Consider the following 18,038-nt stretch of genomic DNA (forward strand, 5'->3'; position numbering starts at 1 on the left):
TGGGATTCGAACCTACACGTGGACATCTGCCCGATCCCACGCTTACCACCTTATCTACTACGCCACCGTTTCATGTTTACGAGAAGAACGTTTTGAAGTCTTGAGCGAGTAAGAGAAATTCTAAGCGATACATCAAACAGTCCTACGTTTGAAGACGATGTAGAGGTACATCAGATCCTGGAAGTGGTGCATTTTTTAAAAGAGAATACATTGAAACTTAATATAGAGAGCGAGGGAGAATGCAGGAATAAGTTATCGAGTAAATCTTTGAATTGACGATTGGATTGAGTTTCTAGGAATATATACTTCAAAATAGTCGTGACCCAGACTCCAAAGCTACAAGGCACGTGTCTTAGCACGGAACACGATATTGTGTTCTATAACCTATTGGAATACTGAGAGAAAATTGAGATAAGACGTTTATGTTCAGTGGAAAACTTGACCTCAGATGTTTTCCAGAAGCAGGAATCACACACAACACCACGCAACAAAACATATTATTGTTCATCCTTGCAAATTGAGGAAACGGAGGAAAATTGCAAGATAAGTTGTTTACGAGTTGAGCAGTTGAAAGGATACCGGAATCACACGCAACACTTTGTAACAGAATACAGTATTGCACTTTACAACTAATTGGAAAGAGAAAGATGATAAGTTATTTGAATTGCTTGTTTGAGACCCCACTTCTTTATGAGATACCAGAGCCTCACACAACCACGCAACAGAACATCGGAGAAGAACACTGTATTAACCTCTTGTGTATCATGACGCGTTTCATTCTGCTTATTATTTGGTGATTTTATACAGCCTCAGAATTTACGTGTGAGATAGAAATAATAAAGATTCTGGCCATTTAACTTCTGACCCCCTAAGATCCCTCCTAATGCCAATGAAATGGTATAATCGTACACAAATCTAAAATTGAAAAATGCGTCCTGGTATTGAAGAAGTTAAGGAAGTGGGAGATAGCAAGATATTAGTGAATTGGCGAAAAGCAAGACGAGTAGTTTACGAAATGCCAGAACAACAAGAACCAAAGCAGACAACATATATAGTATTGCGCATAATAATCCACTGACACGAGATTATAAAAAAAAAGTCATGCAAGAGTTATTTGGTTGAAGGTAATGCCAGAGTCCATTAACGTGCGTCTGAATGACTGTATTTGCTTCTATCTTTAAAGAGAAGAGCGTAAGTAATATTGGAATGATAATCCTTTGCCGGAGAGAAAGAAAATTATTAAATACAAGTAGCAATGATGTGTTCAGGAAGTTAGATAAAGAAAGAAGCTTATTTTTTCTTGATTATCACGTTAAAAATGGGAAATGAATTAAATGTAGGGAAATTGAAAAGAAGAAATGATGTGTTTGGAAAGTGAGACAAACAAATAAATAGTGAAGTTTTTCTTATTGGGTTGACATTTTAATACAAGTAAAAATAGACAAGAATATAAATAGAAAGAATATTTGATTTTGCACGAATAGTAAAGACGATAATGTGTTTTAGGAAGCTTGACAAAGGAGTTGGAATGTCCTTCACTGTGTTCACATTTTAAAGACAAACGAAGATAAATAAACAGCAAAAAAAAAAAAGAAGAAAAATTAAACCAACTCCTTTATTGTGTTTAGACGGATAGAGAGAGTGGGTAAGAAAGACAAGCTGATACAGTACAAACCATCCATCAGCTTGTATTTCCTTACCATCCACTCACCTTTATTCCTATTCATGTCTGTGCTTTCCCTTCGATTTATTCATGGAAAAATAAACCACACCAGAATCACGATTTTAAACTCAATGGTGCTCGGAAAGTAAATGAAATGAACACGTTATCAGTAGAGGGTTTAACGGGCCGAGTCACACCTGCGGAAGCACACACAGGTAATTGGACAAGGTGATTCGTCAGCTTACGTTGATCCAGGCGTGTTTGTAGTGGTTAATGAGCCTTGCGTGTGTGTGTGTGTGTTAGTGTGTGTGTGTGTGTTAGTGTGTGTGTGTGTGTGTGTGTGTGTGTGTAAGTGAAGAAACATCATAAGTTTCATGCAAGTTTGCCTTTTATCATGTCTTTCTTCCTCTCTCTCTCTCTCTCTCTCTCTCTCTCTCTCTCTCTCTCTCTCTCTCTCTCTCTCTCTCTCTCTCTCTCTCTCTCTCTCTCTCTCTCTCTCTCTCTCTCTCTCTCTCTCTCTCTCTCTCTCTCTCTCTCTCTCTCTCTCTCTCTCTCTTATCTTCTTATCGCTTATTATTTTATTTCCAGTTTCTATCTCATATTCTTTTCCTTTCGTCTTATCGTCATTGCTCTTTTTCCCTCTCCGTAATTTCTTCTCGTTATCTTCCGTGTCCTCTTTCTCTCATGTCTCTTTCTCTTTCCGTTATCATCAGTATTACGTCTTTCCTTCCTTCTCTCCCTTCTCTCACTCACTCTCCCTCCTTACCTCCTTTTCTTATCCCCTTTTTCTTCTTTTCAAATTAATCCTTCCTCTTACTCCCCTCCCTTCTCTCCCTTCTCTCTCCAATCAGTCATCTCCCCTCCCTCCTTGTCTTCCCTCTCTCCTTTTTCTCCCTCCGAATTGACCTAACTTATTTTCTTCCATGTCTTTCCTTCCCTTCTTTCTTTCTTTCCTATTGACTCTTCTTACTTTCCTTCTTGTTTCTTCTTCCCTCCTTTATTTCTCTCCCTTCAAATTAACTGCTCATGTTTTTATAGATCATTTTTCCGTGTCTCTCTTCTCGTGTCTTCTTGTTTCTCTTTGTCTACCTTTCCTACATCTCTCTCTCTCCTTTTCTTTTTCTGTCTACCTTCTCTCTTTCCTTCTCTTTTTTCCTCTTACCTGATCTTATTTCCTTCCTCTTCTCTTCTAATTGTTTTTACCTTTACTTCTTTCACATTTTTCTTCTCTCCGTCTGTTTTTCCTCTATCTACCTGTCTTCTATCTCTATCTACCTTTCTTCCTTCTTCTGTCTGATTTTTTCGCCTTTTTCTTCTCTTCGTCTGTTTCTCTCTTTCTATCTACCTGTCTTCCATCTCTATCTACCTTTCTTCCTTCTCTCTCTTTTCTCTTCCCTCCTTTATCTTTTCAGGCACAATTGATACTCGCTTTAACAGAGACCGAAGCCCAAATTCATTTCCGAGATTTTGCTCCAAATTTATCGCTCTGAAGTAACCTCACGGATTAGCGTCGTGACTTGTGGCTCTGCTTGCTCGCCTGCTCTCCTCCCTGCTTGCTTGCCTGCCTGCCTTCCTGTCTGCCTGCTTTCCTGTCTTCCTTCCCCGTCTCTCCATGTTCCAGCCTCTCTCAGCCTCCCCCAGCCTTCATCAGCCTCCCAGCCACTACCATTTTTTCTCCTGTTTTTATCGGCTGGAAATTTCCCCTCTCCACCCCTATTTGGTAAAGGAAAGTTTTCATGAATAGTAATGAAATCTGTCGCCTTCCGTTCTTCCCTTCCCTAATTTTTAGTGGCGTTAGTGGCGGTGCTGGCTTTTTGTGTTGGTATTCATGAAGGTGTGGTAGTGTATGTGGTGTGTCTTTTTCTTCTCCCCGGTACAGTATTGAGCGTGGTGATCTGCCGTGGTCACTGCGATGGCTTGTTTGTACGTATGTGTCTCCCTCCCTGCCTCCCTCCCTCCCTGCCTGCCTCGCCACAGCCGCCCCTCTATTGCCACCATAACACGCTCACTTACTCCTCTCTTACTCCCAAGTTGTTAGGCATTCAGGCGACACTCGGACATTGGTGAAAAGTGAAGCCCCGCTGGGATATGTTGATGCGCACATTAGTATTCCATTGCACTCCCCGCCGGTCTGCACGTCCTGTGAAGTGTGCATGTGTCCTGTTCCCGGGCTGGCGGCGACGAGGGGCGCTGGGGCTGAGGGAGTCGCTTCACACAGGCAGCACCAGCCTTCCCAAACTGACTTGGTGAAAGGCGCACAGTTTGCCAGTGAGATAGGCAGTCTTCACTGTCGTCATCATCAGCATCACCACCATCACCATCACCATATCCTCGTACAAGACAGAGTACTGTGAAGGCGCCGCGCCCAAAGGATCAACTTACCTTTCTGCGACTTGGCGGAGGGCGAGGCGCCGCGGTGAGGGAGGACGTGGAGGCAGGTATCTTGGGTGTCCTGCAGAGGCTGGCCGCGGTCGCCTCTCACCACCAGAAGCAACAAAATCACTCGCTACTGAGAGTCAACACCCATCGAGCCGCGGCAACACCCCGAGGGGCCCCTGCGTGAGTCCGTGCGTGCGTCCACCGGGAAACTCAAGAACTCGATTAATAGTATCTGTGGCTTAACATCAGGGGAGCGCTGTCTCGCTGCTCCCCTGTGGCAATGCCATGCCGTTATAGCCTCGGCAGCAGTAGAAGGTGCAGTAACAGCGAAGCGAGGCGCCGCACAGCACACGCCCCGGCCAGGCGTGGTGGGCGAGGCAGACGCAAGACTCTGAGGCAAGTTGCGAGTTGCAGCGCGTGTCGGGCGGCGAGCGAGGCGCGACTGCTGACACCGCCGGCTGGGCCAACACTGAAGCCTCGGCCGCCGACACCCAGCTCAATATGACTCGTCTACCCCCCAAGTCCTCGTCAGCCTGGTGTGACGGGACGACGGACGTGACGCAGCCCCCCCTGCCCCTCTGAGTGACGTGCCCTCGCCACATGCCCACTGATGGCCACCATACCCACAGCAGGCTGGGAACAACATCAAAACACAAGCAAACCTGGATTCTTGTGAGCACTGACCCAATTCTTTCCAGCCTCAAGTGACGGCCATTCGTGACTCTTGAGTTACTGAGTGCTGACAATCCTGCATCACCTGGTGTGCTCAAGGCTGTTTGTACAGTATCAGTTCATTTACTTACGGGATTCAAGTATGCAATGTTCAGATGATACATTTTAATTGGTGTATTTCTGGCAAACAAATAGTGAATAGAGATTGCATTTACGTGTTCAGGTCATTGAATAGGTAAAACACACACACACACACACACACACACACACACACACACACACACACACACACACACATACAAACCAAGAGTACGTGGTCGCCTATCCTTCTGAAGCTTCGTCTCAAAAAATAAAGGTTCGTTGTTGTAGATAAATTATTGAGATGCAGAGTAGCCTGAGGGAGAGAAAGAATGGGAGAGAGGAAGGGAGGGAGGGAGGAGGGAGGGAGGGGAGGAGGAAGAGTAAGGAGGAAAGAGTGAGGAAGGATAGGAGGGACAAGAAGAATGTTGGGAGATAGATACAAAAAAAAAACTGAGGAAGAGAAAAGGGAGAAGGATGAGAGAAAAACAAGATCGAAGGAGAGTGAGATGGAAATAGGGAAAAGAGGAGAGAGGAGTTAAAGACGAAAGAGATCAAATAAACAGAGGAATAGGTGAATAAAAAGAAACGGAAGAGAAAAAGGGAGAATAGAGAGATGGAATGAAACTGCAGAAGAAGGGAAAGAGAGGAAGAGAAACAAACAATGACAAGAATAAGAGAGAAAATTGGGAAAATGAAGATAAAAAGGTGATTGGGAGAGAAACACGATAGATGAATTGAAGAAACGAAGAAAGAGGAGGGAGAAGAGAAGAACCACGACAAAAACAAGTAACGGAGATGAAAGAAGACTGAAAAAAAAGGAAAAATAATAAACATAGCAATAACAAAGAAACAAGCAAAAGGACGGTAAAGAAATAGCAAAAAAGGACAATAGCAAGAAAATACAAGACGAAGCAGGAAAAAAGTGACACACGAAAAATATGAAGAAAAAAATAAAACCAGATGAAGATAGGAAGGAGAAAAGTAGAGGAGAGAGAGAGAGAGAGAGAGAGAGAGAGAGAGAGAGAGAGAGAGAGAGAGAGAGAGAGAGAGAGGTCTCAAATGACGCTCTCACTCTCTCTCTCTCTCTCTCTCTCTCTCTCTCTCTCTCTCTCTCTCTCTCTCTCTCTCTCTTTCTCTTTCTCTTTCTCACTTTCTCTCACCTCTAGAACGAGTCTGCCTTCTCCTGAGTATACTTTTAGGAGGTATGAGTGCGTGTGTTGCTGTGATCAGGGAGGGAGAGAGAGAGAGAGAGAGAGAGAGAGAGAGAGAGAGAGAGAGAGAGAGAGACGTGGAAGGGGTTGGATATAAATTAAGTGTGTTTATTCAAAGGTAGGGGAAAAGAGACGGTATTTTCTGTGGTTCTTGAATAGCTAATGGCTGAAAGGTTACTGTAAAATTGGAAAGACTTTGGGATTATTATCAAGGAATGGAATAGCTTTGGTTTGGTCAGGTTTGGTTTGGTAAGGTATGAAAAAGCTACCGAGGAATTAGGAAGTTTTTGTGTGATTATTAACCCCTTCAGTATTGGAACGCATTTTTTATCATGAGTTTTTGATGTTATTAGACGATTTTATTTACATTAGGAAGGTTCTATGGAAGTTCGAATCCCACCACATACCGCTTTGAAGCTATGCCATTTGTCGAGTGGTTTAAAGTTACCTACATGTCACCAAAGATGCGCTTGGGTGGTGATATGGGCCTTAATATGAGTACCACTATAATAAAATTGCCAGCGTCACTAATGGTAGAAAACTGAATTGCGCTCCTCACATATACTCTTCAAGTAGGCCTACAGGCGCTGTAGGCCATAACAAAAAATAATAAGAAGGTTTAGTGATGTTTGAAAACGTTACTGGTATGCATGTGGATTTCTGTGGGTGCTGGAAGAGGTTAGGGGGTTAAGGCAGGGTTGGCGGGGACGTCCTCAGCTGCAGGGCATTGTGGCGTGACGCGGGGCATGCATGGCTGGCTCCCTCATCACAGAAAGCCACGAGATAAGAGCAAAGGGAAAAATGTCCACAAAAAATATCTTTCTTCTTTCTGTTTTTTTTTTTTTTAGCGATGATATATTCCGCAGCTTAAGGGAATTATTCTTCAGAAGCTTCCATTTTGTTTTGTTATTTGTTTATTAATCTAATCTACCTTAATTGGATCTTCATGTCTTTGTCTTCTCTATCCCACTGCACGTTATTCTGACATCTATTCGAAACTAGTATTTTCTAACCTAACCTAACTTAAAGGAGGACAAAATTATATTACTCCTAAAATAACATTGAAATTATAGATATCCAGAACTACTACTACTACTACTACTACTACTACTACTACTACTACTACTACTACTACTACTACTACTACTACTACTACTACTACTACTACTACTACTACTACTACTACTACTACTACTACTTATTATTACTTATTACCACCACTACTACTTGTATCAATATTATTATTACCACCACCACCACTACTACAAATGCTACTACTACTACTACTACTACCACCACCACCACCACCACCACCACCACCACCACCACCACTACTACTACAAGAGTAATGCAAATATCATGTAGTTTGAGTCGTAACAAAAAAAAGACGTCTATTTTGAGATCTGAATTATGTATTATTGCTTAGGCCTCTCTCTGCTTAGACCTCTCCTGGACCTGCCTTGGCTCACCTTTACCTTGCATCTCAGCGCTTTGATGTTCAGGCGAGGTAAGAAACGCCTTGACTTGCATAAAGGGAGATTCATAATTCCTCATATTCTCTCTCTCTCTCTCTCTCTCTCTCTCTCTCTCTCTCTCTCTCTCTCTCTCTCTCTCTCTCTCTCTCTCTCTCTCTCTCTCTCTCTCTCTCTCTCTCTCTCTCTCTCTCTCTCTCTCTCTCTCTCTCTCTCTCTCTCTCTCTCTCTCTCAGGTAATCTAATTCATTCACCTGTGCATAATTTTCCCTCACAAAGTCTGTTCGGGCAAACTCAGTTAAGGTACGCTTCCTCACCTTTCCTTCCTTCCCGCGTGAAAACCCTGGTCAATATTTATCAAGGTCACTTTAACACCTTCGGTCCTGGAACGCATTTTCCCCACGAGTTTTGGGTATGATTAGACGATTTTACTTACATTATGAACTGTCTATGGAGGTCAGAAGATTAATGGCCAGAGTCTTCACTATTTTAATCCCCACATGAGTTTCTGTGGCTGTATAGAATCACCAAATAGTCACCAAAATGAATGTGAAAACGTGTCCTGGTACTGATGGAGTTAATTTCTTGTTCAGGTGAGTGGTTGAGTGAGTGTTGGTAATTATGATTCGTGGTTGTTGTTCAGGGTTTTTTTCATTTCTATCTGTTTATTGTCTTGTTTATTTTGTTATTTTGTTCGCTTAAATTTCTTTTCTTTTTTGTATCTTTCCTATATCTGGTCGCTTTCCTTTTTCCTTCCTATTCTCTTTTCCGTCTCTAATCCTCTCCATCTTTCACTTTCTCATCTTTACTTTCTCTCCTTTATCTTTTTCGTCGCTTTCCTTACCTTCTTTACATTTTCTTTTTTCCTTTCTAATTCCTTCCTTTTTCTTCCTATATCTCTTTTCCCTCTCCAATCCTGCCCATCTTTCACTTTCTCCTTACTTTCTCTCCTCTATCTTTCTCCTCATATTCCTTACCACTCGTCTCCTCTCCTCATTTTCTTTATTCGTCTCTTTCCTTTTTCCTATTCCTCTTTTTCCCTTTCCAATTCTCTCCCTCCTTCACTTTCTCCTCCTTACTTTCTATCTTGTTCACCTTTCGTACCCCTCCTCTCTCTTCCTCCTCCTCCTCCTCATCTTCTTTACTCCTTCCTCCCGTCCCTGCACCTTTCCTTCTCCAATGTCCATCCTTCACTCATCCACCCTCTCTCTCTCCCTCTCTCCTTGCGGTCGGTCTGTATTTAATTCATTTAACTTCCCGGTGAAAAAAAAATCATGAGAAGTTGGTCTCTCGTGGTAGTTATTTTCAAGCGCTTACAGGTCGAATATTTTCAGTCCAGTCTGAGTCCCGGAGCAGACCTGGGAGTTCCTCTGGGGGAGTCTCCGGGCCTCTCCTACCTTTACTTGCTGCAGGATGTAAGGTAAGTTTCCCTAATCGCCGCCAGGTGTGGGTTATTTTTAGTTACTTTGTGGTTTTATGATAATTTTTAGTGTTGTTTCTGTGTTTCTATGTCTGTTTTTCTGTTCTTTCGATCTGTGTCTCTGTAAAGGGGAGATTATTAAGGCAAGGTACGAACAAGGAGGCAAAAGGAGAGTGAAGGTGAAAAAAGTTAGAAAGATACGTAAATATTGACATAAAGGGAAAGATGAAGGAAGAAAAAAGAAAAGAAAGAGACAGGAAAAATACGATAAAGAAAGAATTAGTAAGAAAAGTGAAGGTAAAGAGTTGATAAGAAGAAAGAAGAGAAGAAAAGGAAGAGAAAAAAGGAAGTCAGTGGAAGGGTTAGTGAGGCGAGAAGAGAGAAGCAAGGAGGGAAAGAAGGAGGAAGGGAAGGAAAGGCAAGGGAAGGATTGGTAAGAGAGAAATAGTGAAGGAAATAAGGTGGAAGAAGAGAAGGAAAGGCAAAGGAGGGATTGGTGAGGCAAGAAGAGAGAGAGACAATGAGGAAAGAAGGAGAAATAAGAGAAGAAAAGGCAGAGAAAATCAGGGGAAGGATTAGTGAGACAAGAAAAGGGAAATAGCGAGGGAAAGGAGGAGGAAGAAGAGAAGGTAAGGTAAACGTTAGGCAAGTAGAGAGAAATAATGAGGGAAAAAAGGAAAGAAAGACAAGGGAAAGTGAGGCAAGAAGAGGGAAATAGTGAGGGGAAGAAGGAGGAAGAAGAGAAGGTAAAGCTAAGGAAAGCAAGGGAAGGGTTGGCGAGACAAGGTAGTGGCCGCCAGCTGGTGTGTGGTGGGTGGCTGGGCTGGCAGGGCTGAAACGCGCCTCCCCGTGAGCTGCTGAGACGTAAGGAAAAACAGAGACTCTCGGTTATTGGTATTTGCTACACATTTTATACCCCGGAGCGAGCTGTATCCCTCCCTGCTGCTGCCTCGCCATTCCTGATGCGAGGACACTACATACACTGAGCCACGAGCAGCAGGAGGAGCAGCAGCAGGAGGAGGTGGATAAAAAGACAAGTGTTCTGGTATTGTATGACTGACAAGTGTTCTGTTTCATCATTTTGTTTTTATTTTTTCGTTTTATTTTTTTTTATTTATTTTTTTTTTTAGAGAAACTTGGGAATCTGGAATGTTCGAAAACTGGGAAAGGTTAAAAACTTGAAAGCTGAACATTACAAGTGCGTGTTTTAAAAAGTTGGGGAAAAATGTGCAAAAAAGTAACGCTGCCACTAAAAACAATCTTGGTATGGAAACATGAGCCGTAAAAATCTTGTAGGTTTAAACAGTACATACAGAAAAATGTGGAAAAAAAATACTCAAATTGTGATGAGGAAATTAAAAGATATCTAAATGTGAGAACTTAAACTGTAAAAACGACGAATATCTCAATCTAGAATAATATACAGAATTTTTTTTTTCAATATTTTATATCATAACGTTACTTGCAACATACTTTCCTATTCCTAGTACAAATTATCCGTTTGACTATTATTATGAACCTTTTTATTTGTTAGATATTTAGATACTACCATCTATGAATCTTTTTTTAACCTCTTCAGTACCATAACGCGTTGTCATATTCATTCTGGTTACTATTTCGTGGTTTTAAGCTTCTATGTGGGATTAAAATAGTGAAGACTCCCAGGATTAATCTTCTCACCTCCATAGACCCTTCCTAATGTAAATAAAATCGTCTAATACTCAAAACTCAAGGTAGAAACACGTCCCAGTACTGAAGGAGTTAATTGAAATAGTTCGTGTATGCATAGAAAAATATAAATAACCAAAATAATAATAATAACAATAAACTCAAAATACATGACGATAACTCTTAACTCTAATTTCAGTGGTGGAAGTAGCGCCTGGAAGTGAACGACCCCGTTAATGCAGGTCAGCTGAGGTCAAACAGTCGAGTTAAGTCAGATCACTCGCCTCACGTATCTCATAAGTCTCCAGGTGCGCCAGTCACTCACCTGAGCCAAAATAGTGCCACGACTCGCCACAACATCTAAAGCACGCCGTTCATCTTTCGCTTTTTTTTTTTTTTTTTTTGTCATATTTTACTTTTTCTTTTTTTTTTTACGTTGGTGCTCCTCTTCCTCCTCCTCCTTCCTCCTTTTTCGTGTCCTTATCCTTCGTCGTTTTATTCTTTTTTTCTTATATTCCATCATCTTTTCATTTTTTCTCCTTTTTCTTCTTTTATTTTCCTTTTTCGTACTTTCCTTCTCGTTTTTTTCTTTCCCTCCTCTTCTCTCTTCTTTCTTCCTCCTCCTCCTTCCCCTTCCCCTTCTTCTCTTTCTCCTTCTCCTTCTCCTTCTCATTCTCATTCTCCTTTTCCTTCTCCTTCTCCTCATTCTTCTCCTCCTTCTTCTTTTTCTCCTTTTTCTCTTTCTCCTTCTCCTTCTCCTTCTCCTTCTACTTCTCCTCCTCCTCCTCCTCCTCCTCCTCCTCCTCCTCCTCCTCCTCCTCCTCCTCCTCCTCCTCCTCCTCCTCCTCCTCCTCCTCCTCCTCCTCCTCCTCCTCCTCCTCCTCCTTCTTCTAATTTGATGTACTCCCTTCCCTTGAACGTTCCTGGGTAGATCTACTTTCCTGATAACTAGATTGACATTCTGCTGGAAACTGCCTGGAATTGTCTACCTCTGGAAACTACCTGGAATAACATAGCCCAACCAAATTTATATGTACATGTCTCTGGAAATGTCCTGGAAGTGCCTACCATCAAAGGAAAGCAATCCACTCTTTCTGGAAACTGGAAAGAAATATCTCCCTGATGATTAAGTTGACGCATTCCTCTCTGGAAATCACATGAAATATTAATGCATACATATATCATAAATAAACTGACTTCTCTCTCTCTCTCTCTCTCTCTCTCTCTCTCTCTCTCTCTCTCTCTCTCTCTCTCTCTCTCTCTCTCTCTCTCTCTCTCTCTCTCTCTCTCTCTCTCTCTCTCTCTCTCTCTCTCTCTCTCTCTCTCTCTCTCTCTCTCTCTCTGGAAACTGCCTGGAATTTTCTATCTTCTGACTAAATTGGTCTTTTATTCCTGGGAACCATCTAGAAGGGCTTTCCTTCGCAATAAATGGATTTACTTCTCTCTGGAAACATCCTGAAATTCTCTACTTTCAAAGGAAATTCATCTCTTTTGCTTGGAAACTGTCTGAAAATACTTACTTCCCTAATTACTAGATGATCTTTTCTTTTGTTCATGGACACTGTTATATATTCTATTTATCGTAAACGGACCTATCCCTTTCCCTGGAAACGATCTGGAATTGTGTACATTTTGATGAAAGTGTTCTTTTATTCCTGAAACCTGTCTAGATTGCTTACCTTTTAACAAAATTGGTCTTGTCATCCTGGAAAGCCCCTGGAATTGTCTACTTTAAAAGAAAACTATTTCACTCTTTCTTGAAACTGCCTGGAAAGTGTCTGGAACTCTCTATCTTTCAACTAAATAGTTATTCTCTCCTGGAAACTCCATAGAATTGTCTACTCCAAAGGAAACAAATCTACTTTCCCTGAAAACTACCAAACCACCTTTCTGATAACTGAATTGATTTCTTCATGGAAAGTGTCTGGAAAAGTCGGTCTTCTAACTAAACAATTCTTCTCTTCTAGGAAACTCACATGCACGATCTACATTCCTTTGCTTTTGTAGATGACAGTATGATGGCAGAAGGGGAGTTTTGCATTCCTGGACAGGCAGAGTAAGGCAATGGAGATGCACAGAGGGATGGAAAGGCTTCTGTTGCTTGGTTCAATCATTGTTCCATGCCATAGTGCAATAGTTTCCCTAGTTCTCCTTTAATAAGAATCAGTTAATCCCTTTTTCTTTAATCCTAGTGACTTGAAGTTAAGAGTTTTATGCTAACGAAGGGAATATCTCTCTCTCTCTCTCTCTCTCTCTCTCTCTCTCTCTCTCTCTCTCTCTCTCTCTCTCTCTCTCTCTGGAAATGAACTCACACCTAATCCAACTCTTGCGTCTTCAATAGAGTGAGAAATCCTTTGCCTATCCTGTGACCTCCTCCTCCTCCTCCTCCTCCTTCTCCTCCGCTGCTTCTCCCTATTTCTTCAGTCCTACCTTCCCTCTTTCCATCTCTCATGTTGTCCTTGCATCTTTCGTTAGTCTTCCTCTCATTTTTCTCTATTTTCCCTTCAGTATTTAGCGTTACGATGTGAAAATATACAGGCTCTTTTTCTCGCTTTGTTCTCCGTGCATTGAAAGCTAAAGGGAGAATATTTAAAGTGATTTATTAAAGGGAATGTTTGTTTTCGTATGCAAGATTGAAGCTTTTTATTTTGTCTCTTTTCTTTCCTTTCTTTTCTTTTTTTCTTCCTATTTTTCGTCCCCTACGAGAATGTTGCCAAGGAAGTAAAAGATTTGTTGTTGTTTTGTCTATTTGTATATTTTCTTTATTCGTTTATTCAATTCTCCTGTGATTTATTTTATCTTCTCTATCTTTTTTTTGTTTATCTATCTTTTATAGTAACAGCTTCATTTCCTCTCTCTCTCTCTCTCTCTCTCTCTCTCTCTCTCTCTCTCTCTCTCTCTCTCTCTCTCTCTCTCTCTCTCTCTCTCTCTCATGCTGAGCAGTAACAAGCGTTTCCATTAAGATTTTAAAATGTTATGCTTCTCTTTTAAATATTTTTCCACCTTTTTTTTGTGTCGTTCCTTTTTTTCTGTCCTGTGTGTGTGTGTGTGTGTGTGTGTGTGTGTGTGTGTGTGTGTGTGTGTGTGTGTGTGTGTGTGTGTGTGTGTGTGCGCAGAGGGGACATTCATGTTTTTTGGCACCATTCTCTTCTTTTTTTCATTTTTCGCTTTGTTTTATTTATTTTTTCCCATTTTCTTTTGCATTCGTATCCTGTCATTATTTTTCCTCTAATTTTATTTCCTCTGTCCCCTCCGATATCTCTCTCCTTTTTCCACCTGCCTTCCATCTCGGTTACTGTGTTTCCAGGATTTTTTTCTCCGAGTTCTCCACTGTCTCTCCAATTATCGTATCTATCACACTCTTCTTTCCTCTCATTCATTCCTCTTGTCTCCGTAATTTATCTCTTTTCCTCGAATCATCTCTGCAAATTTCATTCCTTCATTCGTGTGTATTACTAGTTAATCTGGATGCTTTCTCATTTACACTTCAAACTTTAATATATTTCACACTTTTAAAGAGAAAACTGTAAAGATAATGTTAATTGGTTTGCTTTTTTTCATTTTTATTTAGTTGTCGTTCGTGTCTATTTTGCACCAACTAATCTGGATTCCTTCGTATTTTCACTATTCAAACCTCAGTTAATTTTACACATATGAAGAAAAAATTATTAAAAATGAGTTTCTTCTTTATTTACTTTCATTCCTTCATTCTCGTACATTTAGAACCCATTAACCTGGATTCCCTACTGTTTCCGCCTGTAAACTTCAATTAATCCTACACATTTACAGTAAAAGATCATAAAAAACTGTTTCCCTCTTTCACACGTAGCTTTTATTGCAGTTTTCATGGTGGTGGTGGTGGTGGTGGTGGCGGCAGGTTACATCTCAGTCTTACACCGATATCTGGCTGAGGAACACAATCTCTGCGTCTCGTTCTCTTTGTAGCGCATCGGTCTCTCTTCAGCCAATACTTCAATATTCTAGGCTTCGTTTCCCCGCGACAATTATTGCTGCGTCTTGAGGTTTTGCGGCGAATCTTGGTGGCAGTTTTCTTTTTGCGTCTTGGAATATTGTGGGAGAGAGAGAGAGAGAGAGAGAGAGAGAGAGAGAGAGATGGGAGATATATTTCATTACGCTCATACCAACAAAATTACATGAACTACAGGATGAGACAACAAATAATCAAAAGAGATGGATTGCAGGTGTGTGTGTGTCTGTGTGTCTGTCTGTGTGTCTGTCTGTCTGTCTCTCGATATCTGTTCCACTCGTTCTCTCCCGAAGAACGAATATCACGTCTTCTTCTTCTTCTTCTTCTACTTCTTCTACTTCTTCTTCTACTTGTTCTACTTCTTCTACTTCTTCTTCTTCTTCTTCCTTCCATGACTCCCAATATAGATTTACCACTGCAGAGAGAGAGAGAGAGAGAGAGAGAGAGTAGCGGAGAATGATGAAAAAACTTAAACATATAGACAGATAAACAGGGAAACTTAATAATGAATGCACATCTGTTTACTTTTCCTCATATGTCAAGTTTCTCCATTTTCTTCCCTTTTTTTTTCTCTCTCTAAAGTGGAAAATAATAACGTGTATAAGCCTTTACGGTACAAAGATCCGGAAATACATAGAGAAAAAAAGGTTTAATTTCCCTTCCTATGTTTACAAAATTAGATACTACAATGTGTGTGTCTGTGTGTGTGTGTGTGTGTGTGTGTGTGTGTGTGTGTGTGTGTATGGTCAGTGTAAAATGTAGACGGTCATTTTATACACTAATGGAAGAATCTTTTTGTTATTTAGTCTGTTGTTGTTGTTGTTGTTGTTGTTGTTGTTGTTGCTGTAGAGGTGTTTGTGTAGTGATGGGGGAAGGAGGAGGAGGAAGAGGAAGAAGAAGAAGAAGAAGAAGAAGAAGAAGAAGAAGAAGAAGAAGAAGAAGAAGAGGCGGTGCTTGAGTTATAGGAGGAGGAGGAGTAGGAGGAGGAGGAGGAGGAGGAGGAGGAGGAGGAGGAGGAGGAGGAAAAGAAGAACAAAGAAGAAGAAGAGGAGTATCAGGTCAAGTAAGAATAATAAGAGAAGCAATAATTTTCAGAGCCATTCCAAAGTCTCTCTCTCTCTCTCTCTCTCTCTCTCTCTCTCTCTCTCTCGCGGTCACCAAGGCAGGATAGCGAAGTCTCCCCTCTCGTGGCCCAAACAGAGACCCTCACTCGGCCTTCAGTTTGCATCACCAATGAAGTATTTCCCATTTTCTTTACGAGCGGCGCCTGGTATTGACATGTGTTTGTAATGAAGACGTGCTGAGTGAAGCGCTTCGCCTTAATCTCATCTGGGGAGTCCTGGAGTTGACAGCGAGCGCATCACGGGAGTTGTACCATCGATAAGACTCATTACTTCAATCAGCAGGGGGTAGGAAGGCTGTGGTGGCTCTGCATTGCTGTATAGTGAAAGTGCCTTGTGTTTCCTGGCTTGTGATGGGTTTTGTTGTGTTTCCTGGATTGTGTTGATAGGTAGGAAGGCTGTGGCAGGTTTGTGTTGCTGTATAGTGAAAGTGTCTTGTGTTTCCTGGCCTTTTATGGGTTTTGTTGTGTTTTCTGGGTTGTGTTGATAGGTAGGAAGGCTGTGGCAGGTTTGTGTTGCTGTATAGTGAAAGTGCCTTGTGTTTCCTGGCCTGTGATGGGTAATTCTTGTTTTACCTTTGTTTTTCCTTAGTTTTATTGTGTTTCTTGGGTTGTGTTCGTAGATAGGAAGGCTGTGGTAGGTTTGTGTTGCTGTATGCTGGTCTCATCTAGTGTTCCATGGGCTGTGATGGTGGAGAATTCTTGTATTACCTTAGTGTTCTTTGGTTTGATTATGTTTACTTGATTGTGTTGGGGTAGGAAGACTGTTGTGGCTTTGTGTTGCTGTATAGTGAAATTGTCTTGTGTTTCTTGGCCTGTAGTTATGGTAGTTTCTTGTATTACCTTTGTGTTTCTTAGTTTTGTTGTTTCCTGAGTTGTGTTGGTGAGTAGAAAGGCTGTGGTGGCTTTGTGTTGCTGTATAGTGATATTGTCTTGTGTTTCCTGATCTTTGGTGATGGAGAACTCTTGTATTACTTTTGTGTTCCTTAGTTTTGTTGTGTTTCTTGGGTTGTGTTGGGATAGAAATGTTATGGTGGCTTTGAGTTGCTGTATAGTGAAATTGTCTTGTGTTTCGTGAGTTTTAGTGAAGGAGAATTCTTTGGTAATGTAGAAAAGTTGTATTTCCTTTGTGTTCTTTAGTTTTGTTGTTTCCTGAGTTGTGTTGTGGTGGAAAGGCTGTAGTAGATTTGTAGATTTGTATTGCTTCATGGTGATCTTTAGTGTTTCCTGGCCTGTGATGTAGAATTCTTGTATTACATTTGTGTTCCCTAGTTTTATTGTGTTTTCTGGGTTGTGTCAGGGATAGAAAGCCTGTGGTAGGTTTGTGTTGCTGTATAGTGGTCTTACCTAGTGTTTCCTGGCCTGTAGTGGAGAATTCTTGTATTACCTTTGTGTTCCTTAATCTTGTTGTCTTGGTGGTATTGTGAAAGATTGGTTTAAATTTACTTTCTTGAATGACTAACTTGATTTTCTCTTGCAAGTAGACTCTTTTGTTTTTATGATAGTGGCTTATGTTTTCTTAGTTGTGGTGATAAAAGATTCTTGCTTAAACTTTTTTTTCTTGAATGACTAACTTATTTCTATTTTTCTCTTGCAAATGGACTGTTTTCTAAAGGTTACACATATGGTTATAGTCAGGTTCGCAAGGTTGTTTCTCCCATTTCTATGTCTCTTCTCTCTCGTTCTCTCCACATGACTTTGAAAAGGTTGTATATATGGTTGCGATATGGTTTGCTCTCTCTCTCTCTCTCTCTCTCTCTCTCTCTCTCTCTCTCTCTCTCTCTCTCTCTCTCTCTATCTCTCTCTCTCTCTCTCAAGGTTGGCGTTTTCATTGTTCTTTCCTTCCTGTTTTCATTTTTTATTTGTTTTTAGAAGCTATATGTATGATTACTTTGGTTTCTGCTCCTCCGTTACTGAAAATATTAAAAAAAATGTATTATCTTACACCTCAAATCCCATTAACGCAATAATTATCCAGGCAAATACGAGTAAATAGAATCCCTTTTCAATAATAACTTCATTACCAATCCCCGTTCCCTCATCAAAGCTGAATTCACGTAAGAAATTATGTGTACAAAATTACGAAGCATTTTATATTACATTCGGAGTCAATCTTAGGTATGTGTGTGTGTGTGTGTGTGTGTGTGTGTGTTCCATCTCTCCCAGATTGAGTCGATGTGAGGAAGGAAGGAAACACGGTTGGTGAATAAGGTGAATTACGAGCCAGGGTGCAAAAGATGGCCAGGTAATGCAGGTAAAGAATTCAGGTAACATAATTAATTCACTCACCTTGGAAATTGTAATGAGGGAGCAAAGAACTTCATTTATTTTTCCTATGCTAAGTAAAAAAAAAAAGTGACAGAA

At 41.0% G+C, this 18,038-nt stretch overlaps 1 protein-coding gene across 1 annotated transcript in view; it reads right to left on the minus strand.

The window, feature by feature from the left end:
• LOC123507553 overlaps positions 1 to 4,505 on the minus strand; it is a 103,539-nt gene extending 99,034 nt beyond the window's left edge. Inside the window, exon 1 of the mRNA XM_045260479.1 lies at positions 4,046 to 4,505. The gene's annotated coding sequence lies outside the window, so the exon portion shown is untranslated. The remainder of the gene's footprint in view (positions 1 to 4,045) is intronic.
• Positions 4,506 to 18,038: the final 13,533 nt, after the last annotated feature.

This window comes from Portunus trituberculatus, chromosome 22 (genome assembly GCF_017591435.1).
Source record: "Portunus trituberculatus isolate SZX2019 chromosome 22, ASM1759143v1, whole genome shotgun sequence".
Taxonomy (NCBI): domain Eukaryota; kingdom Metazoa; phylum Arthropoda; class Malacostraca; order Decapoda; family Portunidae; genus Portunus; species Portunus trituberculatus.